A 15,530-nucleotide genomic window follows, 5' to 3' on the forward strand; every position below is an offset into this window, starting at 1 on the left:
AACATAATTTTTATTTTCTCTGTTTCATGTGAACTGGTACTACTGTTGTGAGGCTGAAAAGTCACTTGCCTACTTCAGGCTCTTTGGTACGAATTTCTGTTGGGACAGCAATCACAAGGACCTCTCTAAAGAGGAGCTAGTCTTGTTCTTACAACACAGGTTTAAGTGAAATAACGTAAGCATATCTTTTAGTCTCATCTAATGAGAGCTTAATTTTCAGGTACTGGAGTGATATCAGACCTCAAAAATGGGTATTCTGTGTAAAGTCAGATCATCAAGTCATAAAACATTATTGTAATAATACAGTAAGTCTCTTAAGAGTGGCAATTTTAGTTACAACAAAGATTAAATCTGTTCAATAACTTAAAAGCCAGGGTTCCCAACCAAATACAAATAATTTCAAACATTTCTGAATTGCAGCAACCTTTAAATAGAGAATACTTAAAATGCTTAAAACAGTAAATGACAGGCAACTTATTCAACTGACACTACAGGAGGAATTTTCACACAAACAGAATGCAATTATAAGCTGGAATTGAGTCAACGTACTCTAAGTCAACGCCTCTCTCAATCAATTAAAAAAAATTCGTGGCAAGATGATTCAATACCACAAAAAGACATATGCAGAATAACCTTTTTATCTGTTTATGATTTAGTATAAGTGTGACAACATTAATGTATTAAAATCTTGCATTTAATTGATCTTACTTATTTGGGTGGTCTTTTCTTACACAAGCAAGCCCACTGAAGACAACTGTTTTGTATCAGGAAGACACTGAAAAACCAGCTTTCATGCTTGTGCGTGCCAGTATTATTGCTGTAATGCATGAGTGATTATGAAATTATTTAATTGCTGTCTTTCCAAAGCCCTGGTTATTTACCTCAGGTTAAAGAACAGACCTGGCTGATTGTGAAATACCTTTAATCATTTGGCCATCTTCAAATGTAATACTCTACCCATGTCATATTTGCATGTTAATCTTTTATTTGCAGTGATTCATTTACTAAACCGGACAAAAGGAAAATCAGATTTTACACTTCACAAATAAATTAAAGCATGAAAACAGATTCCCAAGATATAAAAAGCATAGACATTAGAGAAAGAAAGGACTTAAGTATCTAAAACTTACTATGGAGGTTTTACTATTTACCTTTCAGCATCTGACTCCCTTACATGCATTTTTCAGTCTCAGTTTAGAAATTGTCAATATGATTTTGGGGTACATGTAAGATTGAGTTAAAATACTCACAATGATTTGCAATCTGTTATGATTTTTTCCTAAACTATTAAAGTCTTACTGCAATTAAACACCATTAGAAGCATTAAAATCATGAGTTAATTACTCATGCCATTCAAAACACATTATGAAAGCTGTATTTCTGATTGCCGACAGGTTTGTTACTAGAACATTTCTAAACTGTAAATTGTAACTCTTACATTCAGTCCAGCTAGTGGTCCTGGAGAAATGTTTCATTAAACATATTTGTACCCTTACACCCAAGATGTTTTCCAGATCCTAAATAATAATGCAATGAATAAAAATGAATACCTAAAACATAATATATAGTTCTGTACAGCATGAAACTACGGACAACTATCATCACATGGCAACATGGTTTTTTGATACGTGATGAACTACACAGAGGTATCTTTGTTCATCAGTAACAGAAAGAGTTGGAAAATTAAGCATGTGAGCTAGTAAGGCATGCGGTGTCGATAGTAAAATCTGAGAAATACTAAATTCCCAATAAGTCATTGTGAACTTCATGCTCAGCACCATACAATCATGTTAAATTTCTTTGCCTCTTACAAGTCAAGCAAATCTCAGTTTTACTGTTGGTCTTACTGCCTTTGAGGGTTGCAGGTGTTTTCCAAAGACCACCTAAAAATTATTACTAATAAGGGAATATCAAAAATGGTGATTAGAAGAAAAAAAGCTGGAGAAATGACTGGAAAATTTTTAAATGCCTATTAGCATCAACAAAAAAACCCACAAGCAACCACCAAAAGAAAAAAAAGGAGCACTTTAAATGCATCTTAGAACGCAAATAAAGATTTTTCACGTACCCTCTCACTGACACTTGCATATTCATTTCTTATCAAGCTAATGGTGAGATTATGGCCTAAATCAATACAAAAGAGGATCCAAGACAAAGCCCACTGGCTATAAGCAAATCAACAATACAATGATTAAACCAATATAATTATTAAACTTACTGTCACTTTTGCTGCCACCTTCCTTTCTTGCAAATTCCTCAAACGCACACAGGGAGTAAGAATCACTCGAGCAGCAACATCCTGTTCCTAACAAGCTTGTACCCCCAGGCCACATGAAGTCCCAACTCATTCATCATCACATTCCCAAGATACAGGTGCTCCATCCTGTGACGTGCATGCACATAGTCACCAACAGATGGACAACAACTGGGCACCCGGAAAGGAAGAGCAGGAAAGGGATTATGCACACATTACCAAGTCTGGGGGATCACTGTGAAAGAAAGCATCACAGCCCAGCCTACTTCTGTTGTTTGCTAGTCTATTCCCACAGTATGTTCAGACATATGCCTACTTGGATGTAATTTCTGGGCATGTAAAGGAAGTGGTGGTCCTTGAGAAGGACCTGGGAGTGCTGGTGGACAGCAAGTTGACCATGAGCCAGCAATGTGGCCAAGGCGGCCAACAGTATCCTGGGTGCATTACAAGGACTGTGGCCAGCAGGTCAAGAGAGGTCATCCTCCCCCTCTACTCTGCCCTAGTGAGGCCACATTTGGAGTACTGTGTCCAGTTTTAGGCCCCCCAGTTTAAGATGGACAGGGAACTGCTTGAGCAAGTCCAGCAGAGAGCTACCAAGACGATCAGGGGACTGGAGCGTCTCCCTTATGAGGAAAGGCTGAGAGACCTGGGTTTGTTCAGCCTGGAGAAGAGAAGACTGAGGGGGCAATCTCATCAATACTGGGCAGGTGTCAAGAGGATGGGACTGGACTCTTTCCCATGGTGCCCAACAACAGGACAAGGGGCGATGGGCACAAGTTGGAACACAGGAAGGTCCACCTGAATATGAGGAAAAACTTCTTTCCTGTGAGGGTGCCAGAGCAGCGGAACAGGCTGCCCAGGGAGGTTGTGGAGCCTCCTTCCCTGCAGACATTCAAAACCCACCTGGATGTGGTCCTGTGCACCATTTTTTGGTTCTGTGGTGGTGACTGGGAATCATCAGCATGGATTTACCAAGATTAAATCATACCTGGCCAATATGATTGCCATCTGCCATAAAATTACCGGATTTGTGGATGAGAGGAGATCAGTGGTATCACCTACCTTGATTTTAGCAAGGCTCAACAATGTCTCCCACTGCACCTTTGCGCCTAACCTGATATAACTTAGATGGGTAGACTACTAGATGATAAAATACCCCTATCTCTATCATTAGGCTCAAGCAGTAGCTGTTAATGGTTCACAATCTGGCCATGACCTGGTTACAAGTAGATAGGTTAGGGGTCCTATCCTGTTTAATATCTTTAACAGCAACCCAGCAGAGTGTACAGAACATTCAATAAGTCTGCAAACACCACCAGACTTGGGGTACAGATGACACACTGGAGGGTAGGGTTGCCATTCAGAATAACTTAGGGCTGACAGAAAAATAATGAGAGCACAGCCTGAAGCCTAGCTTACTGGTGAGAAGCTCTGCTGAAACCTACCTGGGGGTCCTGGACAACAGTAGGCAAGACATGAATCGGCAGCCCACCTGGCAGCAATGAGAGCTAACAGCATGCTGGGCTTTGGTAACAGAAGCACAGCCAGTGGCCTGAGGGAAGCAGTTGTTCTGCTTCATGCACATGATAGCAAATTTCCAATATCTAAAAGTAAATTACTAAAAAGGTGGAGCCAGATTTTTTACTAAGGTGCATGGAGGGAGAACAACGTAAACTGAAACCAGGGAAGTTACAAATATTTATTAGATAGGGGAAAAAAATACACTGCAAGGATAATCAAGCATTGGAACAGGTACCGTGAAACAGTGGAGTCTCTGTCCTTGCAGCTTTTCAGGATGCAGCTAAACAAAGCCCTACATTGCTTGGTCTGATCTTATGAGTGACCCCACTTTGGGCAGAAGGATGGACAGTAGACCTCTCAAAGTCTCTGCTAACCTGAATGAGTCTACAGATCTATGTTGGAGTTGTATACATATGTTATGCAGAACACGCACATTTAGGCACAATGCATCCAGGAAAACAAGGGAAACTTCAGACATACTCAAAACATGCTGTACAAATGACATATGTACATGCAGTAAATTGAATGCCTTCACTGTCGTCTGAATTGCATGCACTTAAATACGCAGTTCTTTTGATCTGCATATTTATTTATTTAGTCACGTGACTGCCAAAGGCCTCACAGAACACGTCCTTCAAAAGCCTTTACAAAGCTACTCCACTCACTGAGTCAGGAAGACTGAACAACCTTAACCACAATTAATCTTAATTCACTTATTAGCACTGCAGCTTTGGGGGGGAACCACCAGAAATAAAAGCTAATTATAGTTAAGAAGATACTACAGGTACCACATACACTTCGTGGCTGATGTAACAGTCCCTATGGTAGAATAAAAACCGCAGTTAAGAATTCTGAACATGATGCTATTTAGCATTGTACCAGATAACTCCTCTGAAGTCAAGGAGCATACATTTATTGTTGCTATATGCAGTCTATGGCCTAACAGTTGGACAAAATATTACTCACAGAGATGAAATGTACAAACCATTTATGATAAAAGGCCAATGAGAAGTAACAAAAACTATTTTGCACCTTTCTCATGCTTTCCAGGGGCACAAAAAATTATTACGTGTGGCTACAATTCCAGCCTTTATTTGGAATCAAATTTCTTCCTATAGTGCTTTCATTAATAAAGGAGGTTGTGGTGTTCAGGAATTAGAATTAAGGGAGAAAGAAAACAACAACAAAAAAGGCACAACAAAACCCCAAACTCAATAACCACACCACATACAAAGCTTTTTACCACAGGAGTAGAAGAATAAAGTATTTTGCAAACCACTCTAAAAGTCAGCCAAAATTTAAGATGAACTTTTCAACACCAACAGCCCTGCATTCAGTTGAAAAGGACCTACTAAAATTCCCATTAAAACAACAACTTTTCCCTGTGAGACTATTTTGGGTGCGTTCCCATTTGACCAAAATATCTTTCTGAAAAACAAAAGCCAAGCCAAGTTATTGCCTACCCTCCAGGTGAACAGTGCTGAGTCAGTCTATGCTGATGAAAGCTATACAGAAGCTTATATTTATCTCTTTTCCACAAACAAGTCAGGGCAACGTAACAGTCCCTACAAAAGATTATGAAAAACCAAGCCAGTGAGTTTCTATTTGTAGAAGCTATGCACTTTGTTTAGGAAGAAGTGCCTCCATACAGTAACTTCCACCATTTGGGGGAAGAGTCTAAGAGTAAAGGGCCCAACAAAATCCAAAGTACAAGATAATTGCAATTGTTTTCCTTTAAGTCAGTCCCAATTATTTGAGCACTTAAATTAAGGTAGAAAACAACTATGAATAAAATATCACTGTTTTGTTTCCTTTCTGCTTTCACAAAAATAAAAGGAAAACTAACACCAAGGCTGACTTAAGAAATGTGAAAAGTTTCCGCCCGTAAGAAGCACACCAGGCAACGATTTCCACAACAGTTCACCACTGACTTTTGGTCAGCCCTTCAGGCATTGTGGGTTTTTTTTTTTTACCTCCTTTGAACTAAGCAATGCAAGATGAAAATGCCTGGAATCAAATTGCTGACTGTTCTTCAGTGACTGTTTCACTGAAGAACCAAATTAAAATGGGATCACTGTGTAACTTGACAGGTGAACTTTAGTATTGTAGGGAATTATGCATTTTGCTCCTACTTTAGCTCTCTAGAATGGTGTGAGCTGTCAAAACACTACAATTGCAACACAATAAGGATCAGAAAATTTCCTGTTACAATGATTATATCATTCTTTATGGATAAAGTTTTGAGGGACTCATCGATCTCCAAAGTTACTGCTTTGAATTGTTTCATCAGTATTTTATCCCATACCACAGACCTACTGAAAACACCGTCCAGTTATTTTCCTTGTTTTGGCTTCAGCTTTTACTGCCGTAGTTTTCTAACAGGTCCTTGCTGGACCTGTTGTATGGCTGTCCTTCCCACAAAAAAAAGAACGGATGCGCCAATCCATCTTAATTCATTCTGTACCTTCTGAACACTCAAAGGGACAAGTATATGATTTTATTTTAATCACTGCAAGCTCTGCCTTGCTAGCTTTTCAGATGATATTCCAACACTACTTTTCATGCAGACTATTAAAAGATTTGACAAGAGTTTAACTAAGGACTGATTTTATTTTAGAATCACAAGAGAAGAGGGAAGCTGACATCTGGGAAAATAACAACGATGGAAGAAGGTAAGTGAAAAACATTACAATACATTACACAACATAATAAAGCAATGTTTTGCTATTAACCATGAGGTGTTGTGGAATTAACCGTGATCCCAGAAGCTGACGAGTCTTTTCTGAGATGAGCTGAGAGTCTAGGTTACTCAAGGAATTTGTCACAAATTCCAGGAACACTTCCTGGGAGCGGGTATTATGGGAAGCCAATAGAAGTTCTAAATATATATATTAGTCAGAAGAAAATGGCCATGAGCTAGGGATATGTTAATGACACTCAGGTTTATGCACAGATTTTAAGGCCAGAGGTCAATAACAGCTGTCACTGGGATCTGCAGAATTGCTGCATTAAAAAAACAAAAGTCTAGGCTGTGTCTTCATCAAGACACCCAGCCTGAGGAATGAGTGACATTTGATCAGCTGTAGTAGAAAAGGTGAAAGTGATACTGCTGGGTTGGTGAGGAAGAAGATTTCGGGGAACAGCAAAGATAATCTCTACCACTTAATGCACCCAACCAGCATTACCAACCAGCATTACCAACCTGAAGGCACTCCACCTTACTTCAGTTTGTTGATCTGAAGTCTATCAAGTAAAACTTGGAATGTGAATCCTAAGTAGAAGGTACAGGACAACTGTCCTTGGGGCTCCAAGTCTATCGTTACATTGGAAACTATGATTTTACTGTGACCGTTTTACTAGTGAAACACCTTATGCCCAAAGATGAACCTACTCATGGTTGGCTTCTTACCACCATACCACACTTTAGCAATACCACGCCCAGAAAGGGCTGACAGTAGATCCCTAGACACAACAGCTATATACTGTCCTCTGAAAGACCCTTGGATACCCAGAATATGCAATTGCCTTCTAATCTGGAAACTACCATGGCTCAATTTATAACTTAAAAAAATAAATAAATAAAAAAAATTGGCAGGGCACTGACAACTCCAGAACAGCTGCATTTCAGGGCTTTTTGAATCTTTGGAGGACAAATATATTCCCATTGAGATGACAGGCTGCTGTTGCACTGTACAAGTGCTTGGTCAAACCTAATCCATTGCATAACACCATTATTTTTTCCACGGTCTTGCATGTATTCACAAGACCACAATCAAGACAACTGACACAAAAATGCAGCCAGGTGCAATGGACATATGAGTATCTCTGATAACAATGTTTCCTCTCCTGTATTCTTGAAAAAATCTCTTTCAGAAAGTTAAAGATTAAAATCAAATATTAAGACCAGGTATAAGGGTTGTAAACAATACATAAACTTTCCCCAGAACAGTTTTATGTGTCCCTGTTAGCAATGATCTCTCACGCTGCCAAGCCTCTTTTTTCAAGTGTCTGAATTCCAAACATACCTATAACTTGTCCAACTGCATTGTTTTACCTGAATTTTGTGAATTCTAAATAAGAAGTAGGCTAAGAACAAACAACTTTTCACTTGTGATCCAGAGATTTCAGCTCTCTAGCCGAAGCCAAAGATAACACAATAGGTAACATATTAAAACACTATATGCCTGAATTAATTTCAGGAATATATGTTGGTGTGTATTTGCTTTGATTTTTCTTTCCTTCTCACTTCCAAATCGTTAACATTTAGACGCTAGATTCCCTCACTACTTAATTTCACCGACCTGGAAAGGCCTGAATTTAAACATTCCAAAATGTTTAAGCTTTCCCAAAAGTTGAAGAAACTAAACATTAATAATTGCGATTGTACTCTAAGAAATTTTGCAAGTGTTGGAACAAAATATAAAAAAAGTAAGATTTAAAAACCATCTTTCCTTTCTACATGCAAAACAAACCTAGTACAGCTGAAACATTGATCAAAACTGGTTGAAATCTAAAAAATATTAATATAAAAATCACTGTTGGACCTTCAGTCACTGCGTTTTTTTAAAAAAAATTAAAAAATAAAAAGGATAAACTCTGATTTGAGCAGTCTTCTCAGATTTATTGCTTGGCTTGTTTCTCCCCTTTGAAAGGCCTTACAAAAGCATCAGGAAAAAAATAAAAAGCAATAGTGAAGTAAAGATTTAGAAAACTAACTTCCCTACCAAGTTATTTCAAAATCACTTCAGGACTGAAAAAAAAAAAAAACTGGCTGGAAATTTCCATGTTATTTCTTGTTTTTCTCTCACTTACCCTTTGTGTGGGCTTTCCTGGGATATATCCAAGATTTACAGCTATTCCAAGCAACAGAGCTGGGATTTCACAGTTCCTGCAGCTGATACAAGAAGCCTCACAGGAATAATCTCACTTTATATTAACGAAAGAGTTCTCCAATTATGTTTAACTGAGCATTTTAAGAAGCATAAAGCTTTTTTCTGAATATGAAAAACCCAGAACATTAAAATCCAATTGCTGTTGTCAGGAACTGTTCAAGTATCTGCTATTTAGAAATTCTTTAGCCACAAAAAATTGTTCATAATAGATTCTGAATCCTTTAAAGAAAATAGTAGGAAGCTGTACATCTCTACAGAAGAGTTAAGCCCAGGATGGTCAACCTTTTACAAAAGTGTCAGTCTCTGCAAACCTCTCAACTAAGAGGAGGAGGTGTAGAAATTGAGATGAGAGAGACTGATATCTCCTGGACATCAAGAAAATTTAAGAAAAACCAAAAGCCGGACTCTGAAAACAGATGGCAAAGGAAGAAAACATGAGTCCAATTTGTTCTTCAGAAAAGTTAATGAAATGGCTAATCATCCACATAACTAACATAAAAATTTTTACTACTATACCCAAAAGCCCACGTGACACAAGGATTCAACCAGGATTATACTCGATATTTGCATGGTGATTAGATGTAGGAGAAAAATTTCTTCATGTGCTACTAATACATTAAAATAGCCAGAGAAAGAAATACAGAAAATCCAGAGTGATTTGACCAAGATGAAACGAAAATCTAAAACTGAGTGTGACATAGCCTCTATTTAACATCACTGAATACATAAGATTAGACACCATCATTGTCTCGTTGGGGGAGAGCCGCCAATGAGGTTTCACGCCTCTCTTTCCAGCCACAGCTAATTCTACAGTCCTTAGCACAACTAAGAACATTTTGTCTAAACTCTCAGGTGGGCGAAACCCCTGGGGAGCTAGATTTTGGTTGTGTCATTTTAATTTATGAACTAGTCAGTATCACCATATTGTCTCATGGGGATGAGACCAATCTGCCTGCAGAATGATTAGTACAGTGAGACCCAGAACTACAGCTGAAGGCTACAGTTAATATAGCTCTAATGTAACCTCCACTGAAGTTAGCCACTGTCTTTGGCCACTGGATCCATCTCTCAGAGACCAACTTGTTAATTTTATACCAATTATCTAATTAGGTCTAAATCAAGCAGTTTGTGCAGAAGGCCAGGTGCCCCATAAAATGGGTATTAACACAAGGACTATGCAAATAAAGTACTGGAGCCTAGCGTTATGTCTCTGAAACTCCAGTTGTACAGGTTATTTGAGCAGCCAAGCTCTAAAGCATATATCCTTTTTCTGGTTCTTCTTCCATTGGTTGCTAACTTTTTTTTTTATACATACAAATTAAAGCTTCTTCAGAAATGACAGCATCCTGATGATTTTCTCTTGGAAGTACCTAACAATTCTGGACAACTTTAATGGCTTTTTCCCTTTCCATCCTCAGAGCATTTTAAAGAAACCAGACAAACCTGCTTTATTAAAGACTATCAGCTGGCTGTATTAAAAACTGCACCTAAAGTTCCTGACCTATTGGTATTCATCACTGGTGTCCTTTATTTAAGTAAGAGCCTCACCACAGAAAACACGGATTACAACTTCAACGTGACATCTTGCCTGAGAGAAAAATTATTAAGGTAGTTAAACACCACAGGACTGGGCACCTCACCAATGATCCAGAAGACAGTGCTAACCTTTAATCCATGACAGTTTACACTTTAAACCCATGCGCAAGACCAGAGTCTTGAACTGGAAACCTGCGAGCCTTCTCCCCCATTAAACGCTGGTTATACTTGCAGTGCTTTAGCCAAAGAATACTAGATTTCATCCACGTTAATCCCTACACTCTGCTGACTGTCAAAAATCATTATGTTCATGTAAATTCAATTTAATTCTGGTAAGTAAAAGTCTGAAACAAACTGCCCAGGTTCCAATAAATGAGCACTTCCTTTCGTCATGTAGGAAGTTAACAGAAAACAGGCAGCACATCATTCTGAACACTTACTTGCAACATAAGTAGCAAAAGTTGTTATGAGACATGGATTTCGGTTTAATCTGCCTTCTCTCAACAGTTTGCAATGAAAGCGTTTCTTTAGTCATAACAATCATGTAGCAGAGTAATTAGAGTCTAAACTATAATGATACGTTCAGTTTGATGGAATAAATATCTGAAGTGGCTATTTCAACCACGTGGGTAATTTATATTGAATAATGAATAAAAACATTGCAAAAAGAATAAACGGGAAATTTGTGCATATGCAGCAGCATACGCATCTCTTCCCAAATTCTGTGTTTCTCCAGCCAGCACTGAAAGAGAACACTGGCATTCCCCTAGGATGGGTTGCTCTCTTGCCTGATCCTACCATTACCATTTCACATACCTTCAATTGTAATCCAACACACTGCTAACACTCATCTTCACAGGCTCCCAGAACTAGGAAGAAGTGGAAGCATGTCCCAGTTATGCTATTGATTCACAGGGTGACCAACGTCAAGTCTGGGTTGTTGCCATGCCCTGAAAACAGATATAATCATTCTCTGCACATGCAGGGTATTTTGAGTCCATGATTTTTATAATTCTGACAAGCTTGTCTTTAAAAAGGATGTAAGACCTTAGCTGACTAGAAATCTAAGAATCTTATGGGAGCTGACTTCATCAGGAATAAAGCCCAATGGAATAACAATTTTGTCATGAAAGTTTTCAAGAACACACAAAATTAAGCAACTAGAAGTATGAAACTGTTCAAGTAATGCACTGCAATTTCTATCATAAAGTAAAGGGTCTGTGATCGGCCAAAATTTATCCCTACAATAATGACTGTAACATTCACTACCTTACCCATAGTAATTATCATTATAGAACAGGGGCTTTAAAAGTTTGTGTACATTCTTTCATGGTACAGCATGGCATAAAACTCTCAATTTCTATTCTTAATTCTCTACTTATTATAAATCCAGTGAAGCTGACAAAACACGACATTTTACTCGTGGCTTTCTCCCAACTCAGTGAAAATTAATTTGAATCCATTTCATTAGGATACATTAGAAAAGCGTAACACCCGCCTTTTTTTTTTTTGTTGTTATAAATATTAAGCTTTATTTTAGATGGATTATCTCAGAGCCTAATGCATGAACATTGCTTGGGAAGGTAATATCTATTAATATCACTTCCACGCACGGACCTTTGCAAACTAGAAATTGCCCTTTGACCATCTTAGTAGCGATCCATAATGTGTAAAGCACTCCCCATCTGGTTACCTATTTCCTCAGATACCTTTCTCACTAGATGTCTACATGGTTTCAAATACTACTGTATAAGATCAAAGAAAAACAAAACAGCAACAAAACAAACCAAACCCCCAAAACCCCAAGTTTTTATCCATCAAGCACAAAAGGCAACACTTGCACCCAAGGGAATTCTTGAGCCACGGCTGCCCAGAGAGAGTATCGTGGGGAAGCACCACTGCAAGCTTTCCCTGTCTCGGTCCTTGCTAGGCACCTACTCATGGCCCCTGCCAGTAGAAACTTTGGTATAGCCCAGTGTAGCTTTTTTAATGTTCTCATGGGTGCTCTTTAGAATAATTCAGAATGCATACTGGCAGAGCTGATGTAAAACACAAAAGGTACATAATCCATGATGCTTGAGAGCTTTGACAGACTCATACCAGTTATCACTGACTGCTCTAAGACCATTTAAAGACTAGAGAACTGTTTCTTACTCCACTGCCAACAGTAATCAAATCATTAACATAAAATAAGACTGTTCTCCTACTCTGTTATTATTAACCTTGACTGACAGGGAGCACTTCTTCATCCTTCCAGCCAGGTATTTCAAGCCTTTAAAGGCAATCGCCCTACAATCTACAGGTTAACTTGTTTGTGAACTAGCAGTACCCCACAGACATTGTTACATTTATTCATCCCAGCATTTTAAAAACAATTAGTGGATATAACAGAAATAAAACAGTGCAATATATGTGCTGTCAGTCCTGATCACCTGAGGCTCAATTCTGGTCCCACTGAAAAGAGGGGAAACTGAAGTTTCTCCACAAGAAAGCTTTTACTTTCACAATTTCTTCATAGGTTTGGGGTTTTGGTTTTTTGATCAACATTACTCCAAATGTAGCATACGATAGATTGAAGGGCAAATCTGACGCTCACAAGAAATACTATCATGACGGCCCTGCTTAAAATTTCAAAAACACATGTTTACATTCTTCCCAAGACAAACCGTTGGGTGATTTTCAAAAAGTCCCCAGAAGCACAGGAAGAAGCTAAAACTGCAGCCTTCTCTACCGCCGCAGCCCCACCGCCAATCCCTCCGCGGACACCGCACAGCCCGAGCACGGCCGGGGACACGCACCAAAGGTACGGTAGCTCCCGGCCAAGCCAAGCCGGTGAGGGAGGAGGAGGCAGGGGCAGGGCCCCCGGGGCGGCGGGGCGCTGACAGGAGCCGCGGCGGGAAGCCTCACAGCCGCCCCCGGGCCGGCCACAGCCCGGTCCCGCCACCCTCCTCACAGAAACTTCACGGGAATCCCTGGCGGGAGCCGGTGAGTGCCCGGGCGGAGGGGGGCAGCCGGTGGGATGGCGGCGAGGGCAGCACCTGCCCCCCTCCTCAGCTCCCCGCCTGGGGCGGGGCTGTGCCCCGTGAGGTAATTAAAAAAAAGAAATAAAAAAAAAAAAAAAAAAAGAAAGAAAGAAAAAGGAGAAGTTGGCCGTTTCTGTTTAAAACTCCGTGCACGGCCGCGATGTGAAACCGGAAGCCCACGGTACCGACGTCGGGCCTCCCGCCGCCGGCCGGGACGCGCCAGGCTGTGCCGCCCCGCCGGGTTATGCAACGCACCGGCGGCAGAGGCTCCCCCGGGGCCGGGGCCGCCTCCCCGCGCCCCTCTCCCGCCCGCTGCGGCGACGGAGCACTCCCGGGAGGCACGGGCAGCCCTCCCCTCCCCTGCCCGGCTGGCTGTGGCTCGGGCCGCCCCGAGCGCTGCTCGCCCTGTCCCCAAGTACCTGTCCCGGAGGCGGAATCAAGGGGAGGAGGGAGCCCAGGGGCCACCTACAGCCGCCCGTCCCTGCCGGCGCCGCCCGCTCCAGGTGTCCCGCGGCGCCGCCACCCCCCGCGGCCGCCCCGCCGGGGAGGAGGGACGCAGGGCGAAGAGGAAGAGAAGCAAGTCGAAGCGTTACCCTTCACGCTCCCCGCCCCGGGCGAACCCTTCGCTGTACCGCCTCCTTCCCCGGACCACAACACAACAACAAACGCGGCGGAGCCGGCGGCAGCGGCAGGGGGGTCCCGCCAGCCCCCCCCGCGAAGCCGCCCGGAAAGAAGGGGGGGAAAAAAATCCCACCCACCCATCAAATAAGCGAGAGGAGTAAATCACAACGCACCCAGCGCGTCCTCCTGGGCTGCGGCGCTCCGGGGCTGCATGCAGCGGGGGCAGCCGAGGTGCCAGAGGGCAGCACCCCCCCCCCCCCGTCCCCGCCACCCACCGGGAGAGGCGGGGATGGAGCCGGGGAACGGGGGCGGGAGAAAGCCCCGCACCGCGCTCAGCAGGGCGCCTCGCTCCCTCCCGCCGCCGCCCAAGCGCGCTTACTCCGCCCGCCGGCGGGCGCGGAGCTCCCCCCGCTCGGTGCCGGCGCTTTGCGGTTTGGGTTTTCTTCTCCCTTGGGTTTTGTTTTTTCCCTACTCCCGCCCCTCACCTTGAGAGCAGCGCGACGGCCCGGTACCTGTGCGGGAGGCGAGGTGCGCCCCGCCGCCAGGAAGGCGCAGGGGGCCAGGGCAGCCGCCGTGCCCCGCACCCCGGCGGCGGCGGGGCAGGCCAGGGAAGCCCGGTGGCCGGCGCGGGGCGGCCACCGCTGTCCTGCCGGCTGAGGGGGGGGCTCGGCCCGCTGGCGGCTGGGTTTGGCGGCGGATCGCGGCGAGGCAAGCGGTGGCAACCTGCCTGCCCGCCCGCCCGCCCGCCCGTCCTCTCGGGCCTGACGGGCCGGTAACTCGTCCCCATAACTTGGCCTAATAGGGCTTTAATACACCTGACTCCTGGGGGGAAGGGAAAAAAAATAGCTACCTGCAATGCTAGACTCAAAGCCGTGCACCCGCAACAGATACCCGGGTAACCGCGTGCTTTGCCTGCTCTGAGCCCGAGTCCCAGGGCGTAACTCAGGGCTCCAGCGGCAGCCGCGGCCCGTGGCAGGGGCTCCCCGCAGCCCCCGTCTCGGCGCGGCGTCGGCGTGAGGCCCTGGCAAGCTCCGGGCACCGTCGTGGGATGAGGTTTCGCGGCGTGAAGCCCGAGGGTGGGGCTGTTCGGGGTTTCGGGGGAAGGGAAACTGCCTTTTGAAGTTCATCTGGCTTTTGTTGGGGGCGGTTCGCTTTTATGAATACTTTGGACAAATAACACACGTTTCCATCCTGTACAAAAATCCGAAAGAAGGAAGTTAATTTATAGATAGATCTTTTTTTTTCTTTTTTTAAGAAGTCGCTTTATTTGGAAGGTTCATTGTTAATTACTCTATTTATGTTGCACCTGTCAAGTGCCTCATGCCCAAACCTCAACAGATGGAGAGTTATTAAGTCAGCTACCCACTAATTCCTCGATACGTAAATCTTTTTCGGCTTCCTATTTCTCTTTGAAGATGGAGGAGGTTTGAGAAAAATATTTTGGGCCGTAAGAACATACGTTCTTATGGATAAACAGTTATTTGGCTAAATACTTCCATTGTATGAAAGGAACATCCTAACAGTAATTCTTTACAGTGCGAAGAGAGAAGTTTGCAATGTGTTTATTGTAAGTGTGAAGACTACCATACAGCATGCGAAAACCTGAAGATAAAATGCTGGAGTGCGAGATAAAAAAGATCACAGAAGAAAGGAAGGAAGGATTGCAGAGAAGAAGACTAGATG

At 42.8% G+C, this 15,530-nt stretch overlaps 1 protein-coding gene across 4 annotated transcripts in view; it reads right to left on the reverse strand.

The window, feature by feature from the left end:
- MBP (myelin basic protein) overlaps positions 1-14,847 on the reverse strand; it is a 121,465-nt gene extending 106,618 nt beyond the window's left edge. Inside the window, exon 1 of one of the 4 annotated variants that reach the window (XM_064443131.1) lies at positions 14,698-14,847. The gene's annotated coding sequence lies outside the window, so the exon portion shown is untranslated. Of the gene's footprint in view, positions 1-13,645; positions 13,785-14,020; positions 14,127-14,332; positions 14,405-14,697 lie in introns of those variants that run through there. The other 3 variants (XM_064443132.1, XM_064443129.1, XM_064443130.1) reach the window with 3 other exon arrangements.
- Positions 14,848-15,530: the final 683 nt, after the last annotated feature.

The sequence above is a fragment of the Phalacrocorax carbo genome, chromosome 2, assembly GCF_963921805.1.
Source record: "Phalacrocorax carbo chromosome 2, bPhaCar2.1, whole genome shotgun sequence".
NCBI lineage: Eukaryota > Metazoa > Chordata > Aves > Suliformes > Phalacrocoracidae > Phalacrocorax > Phalacrocorax carbo.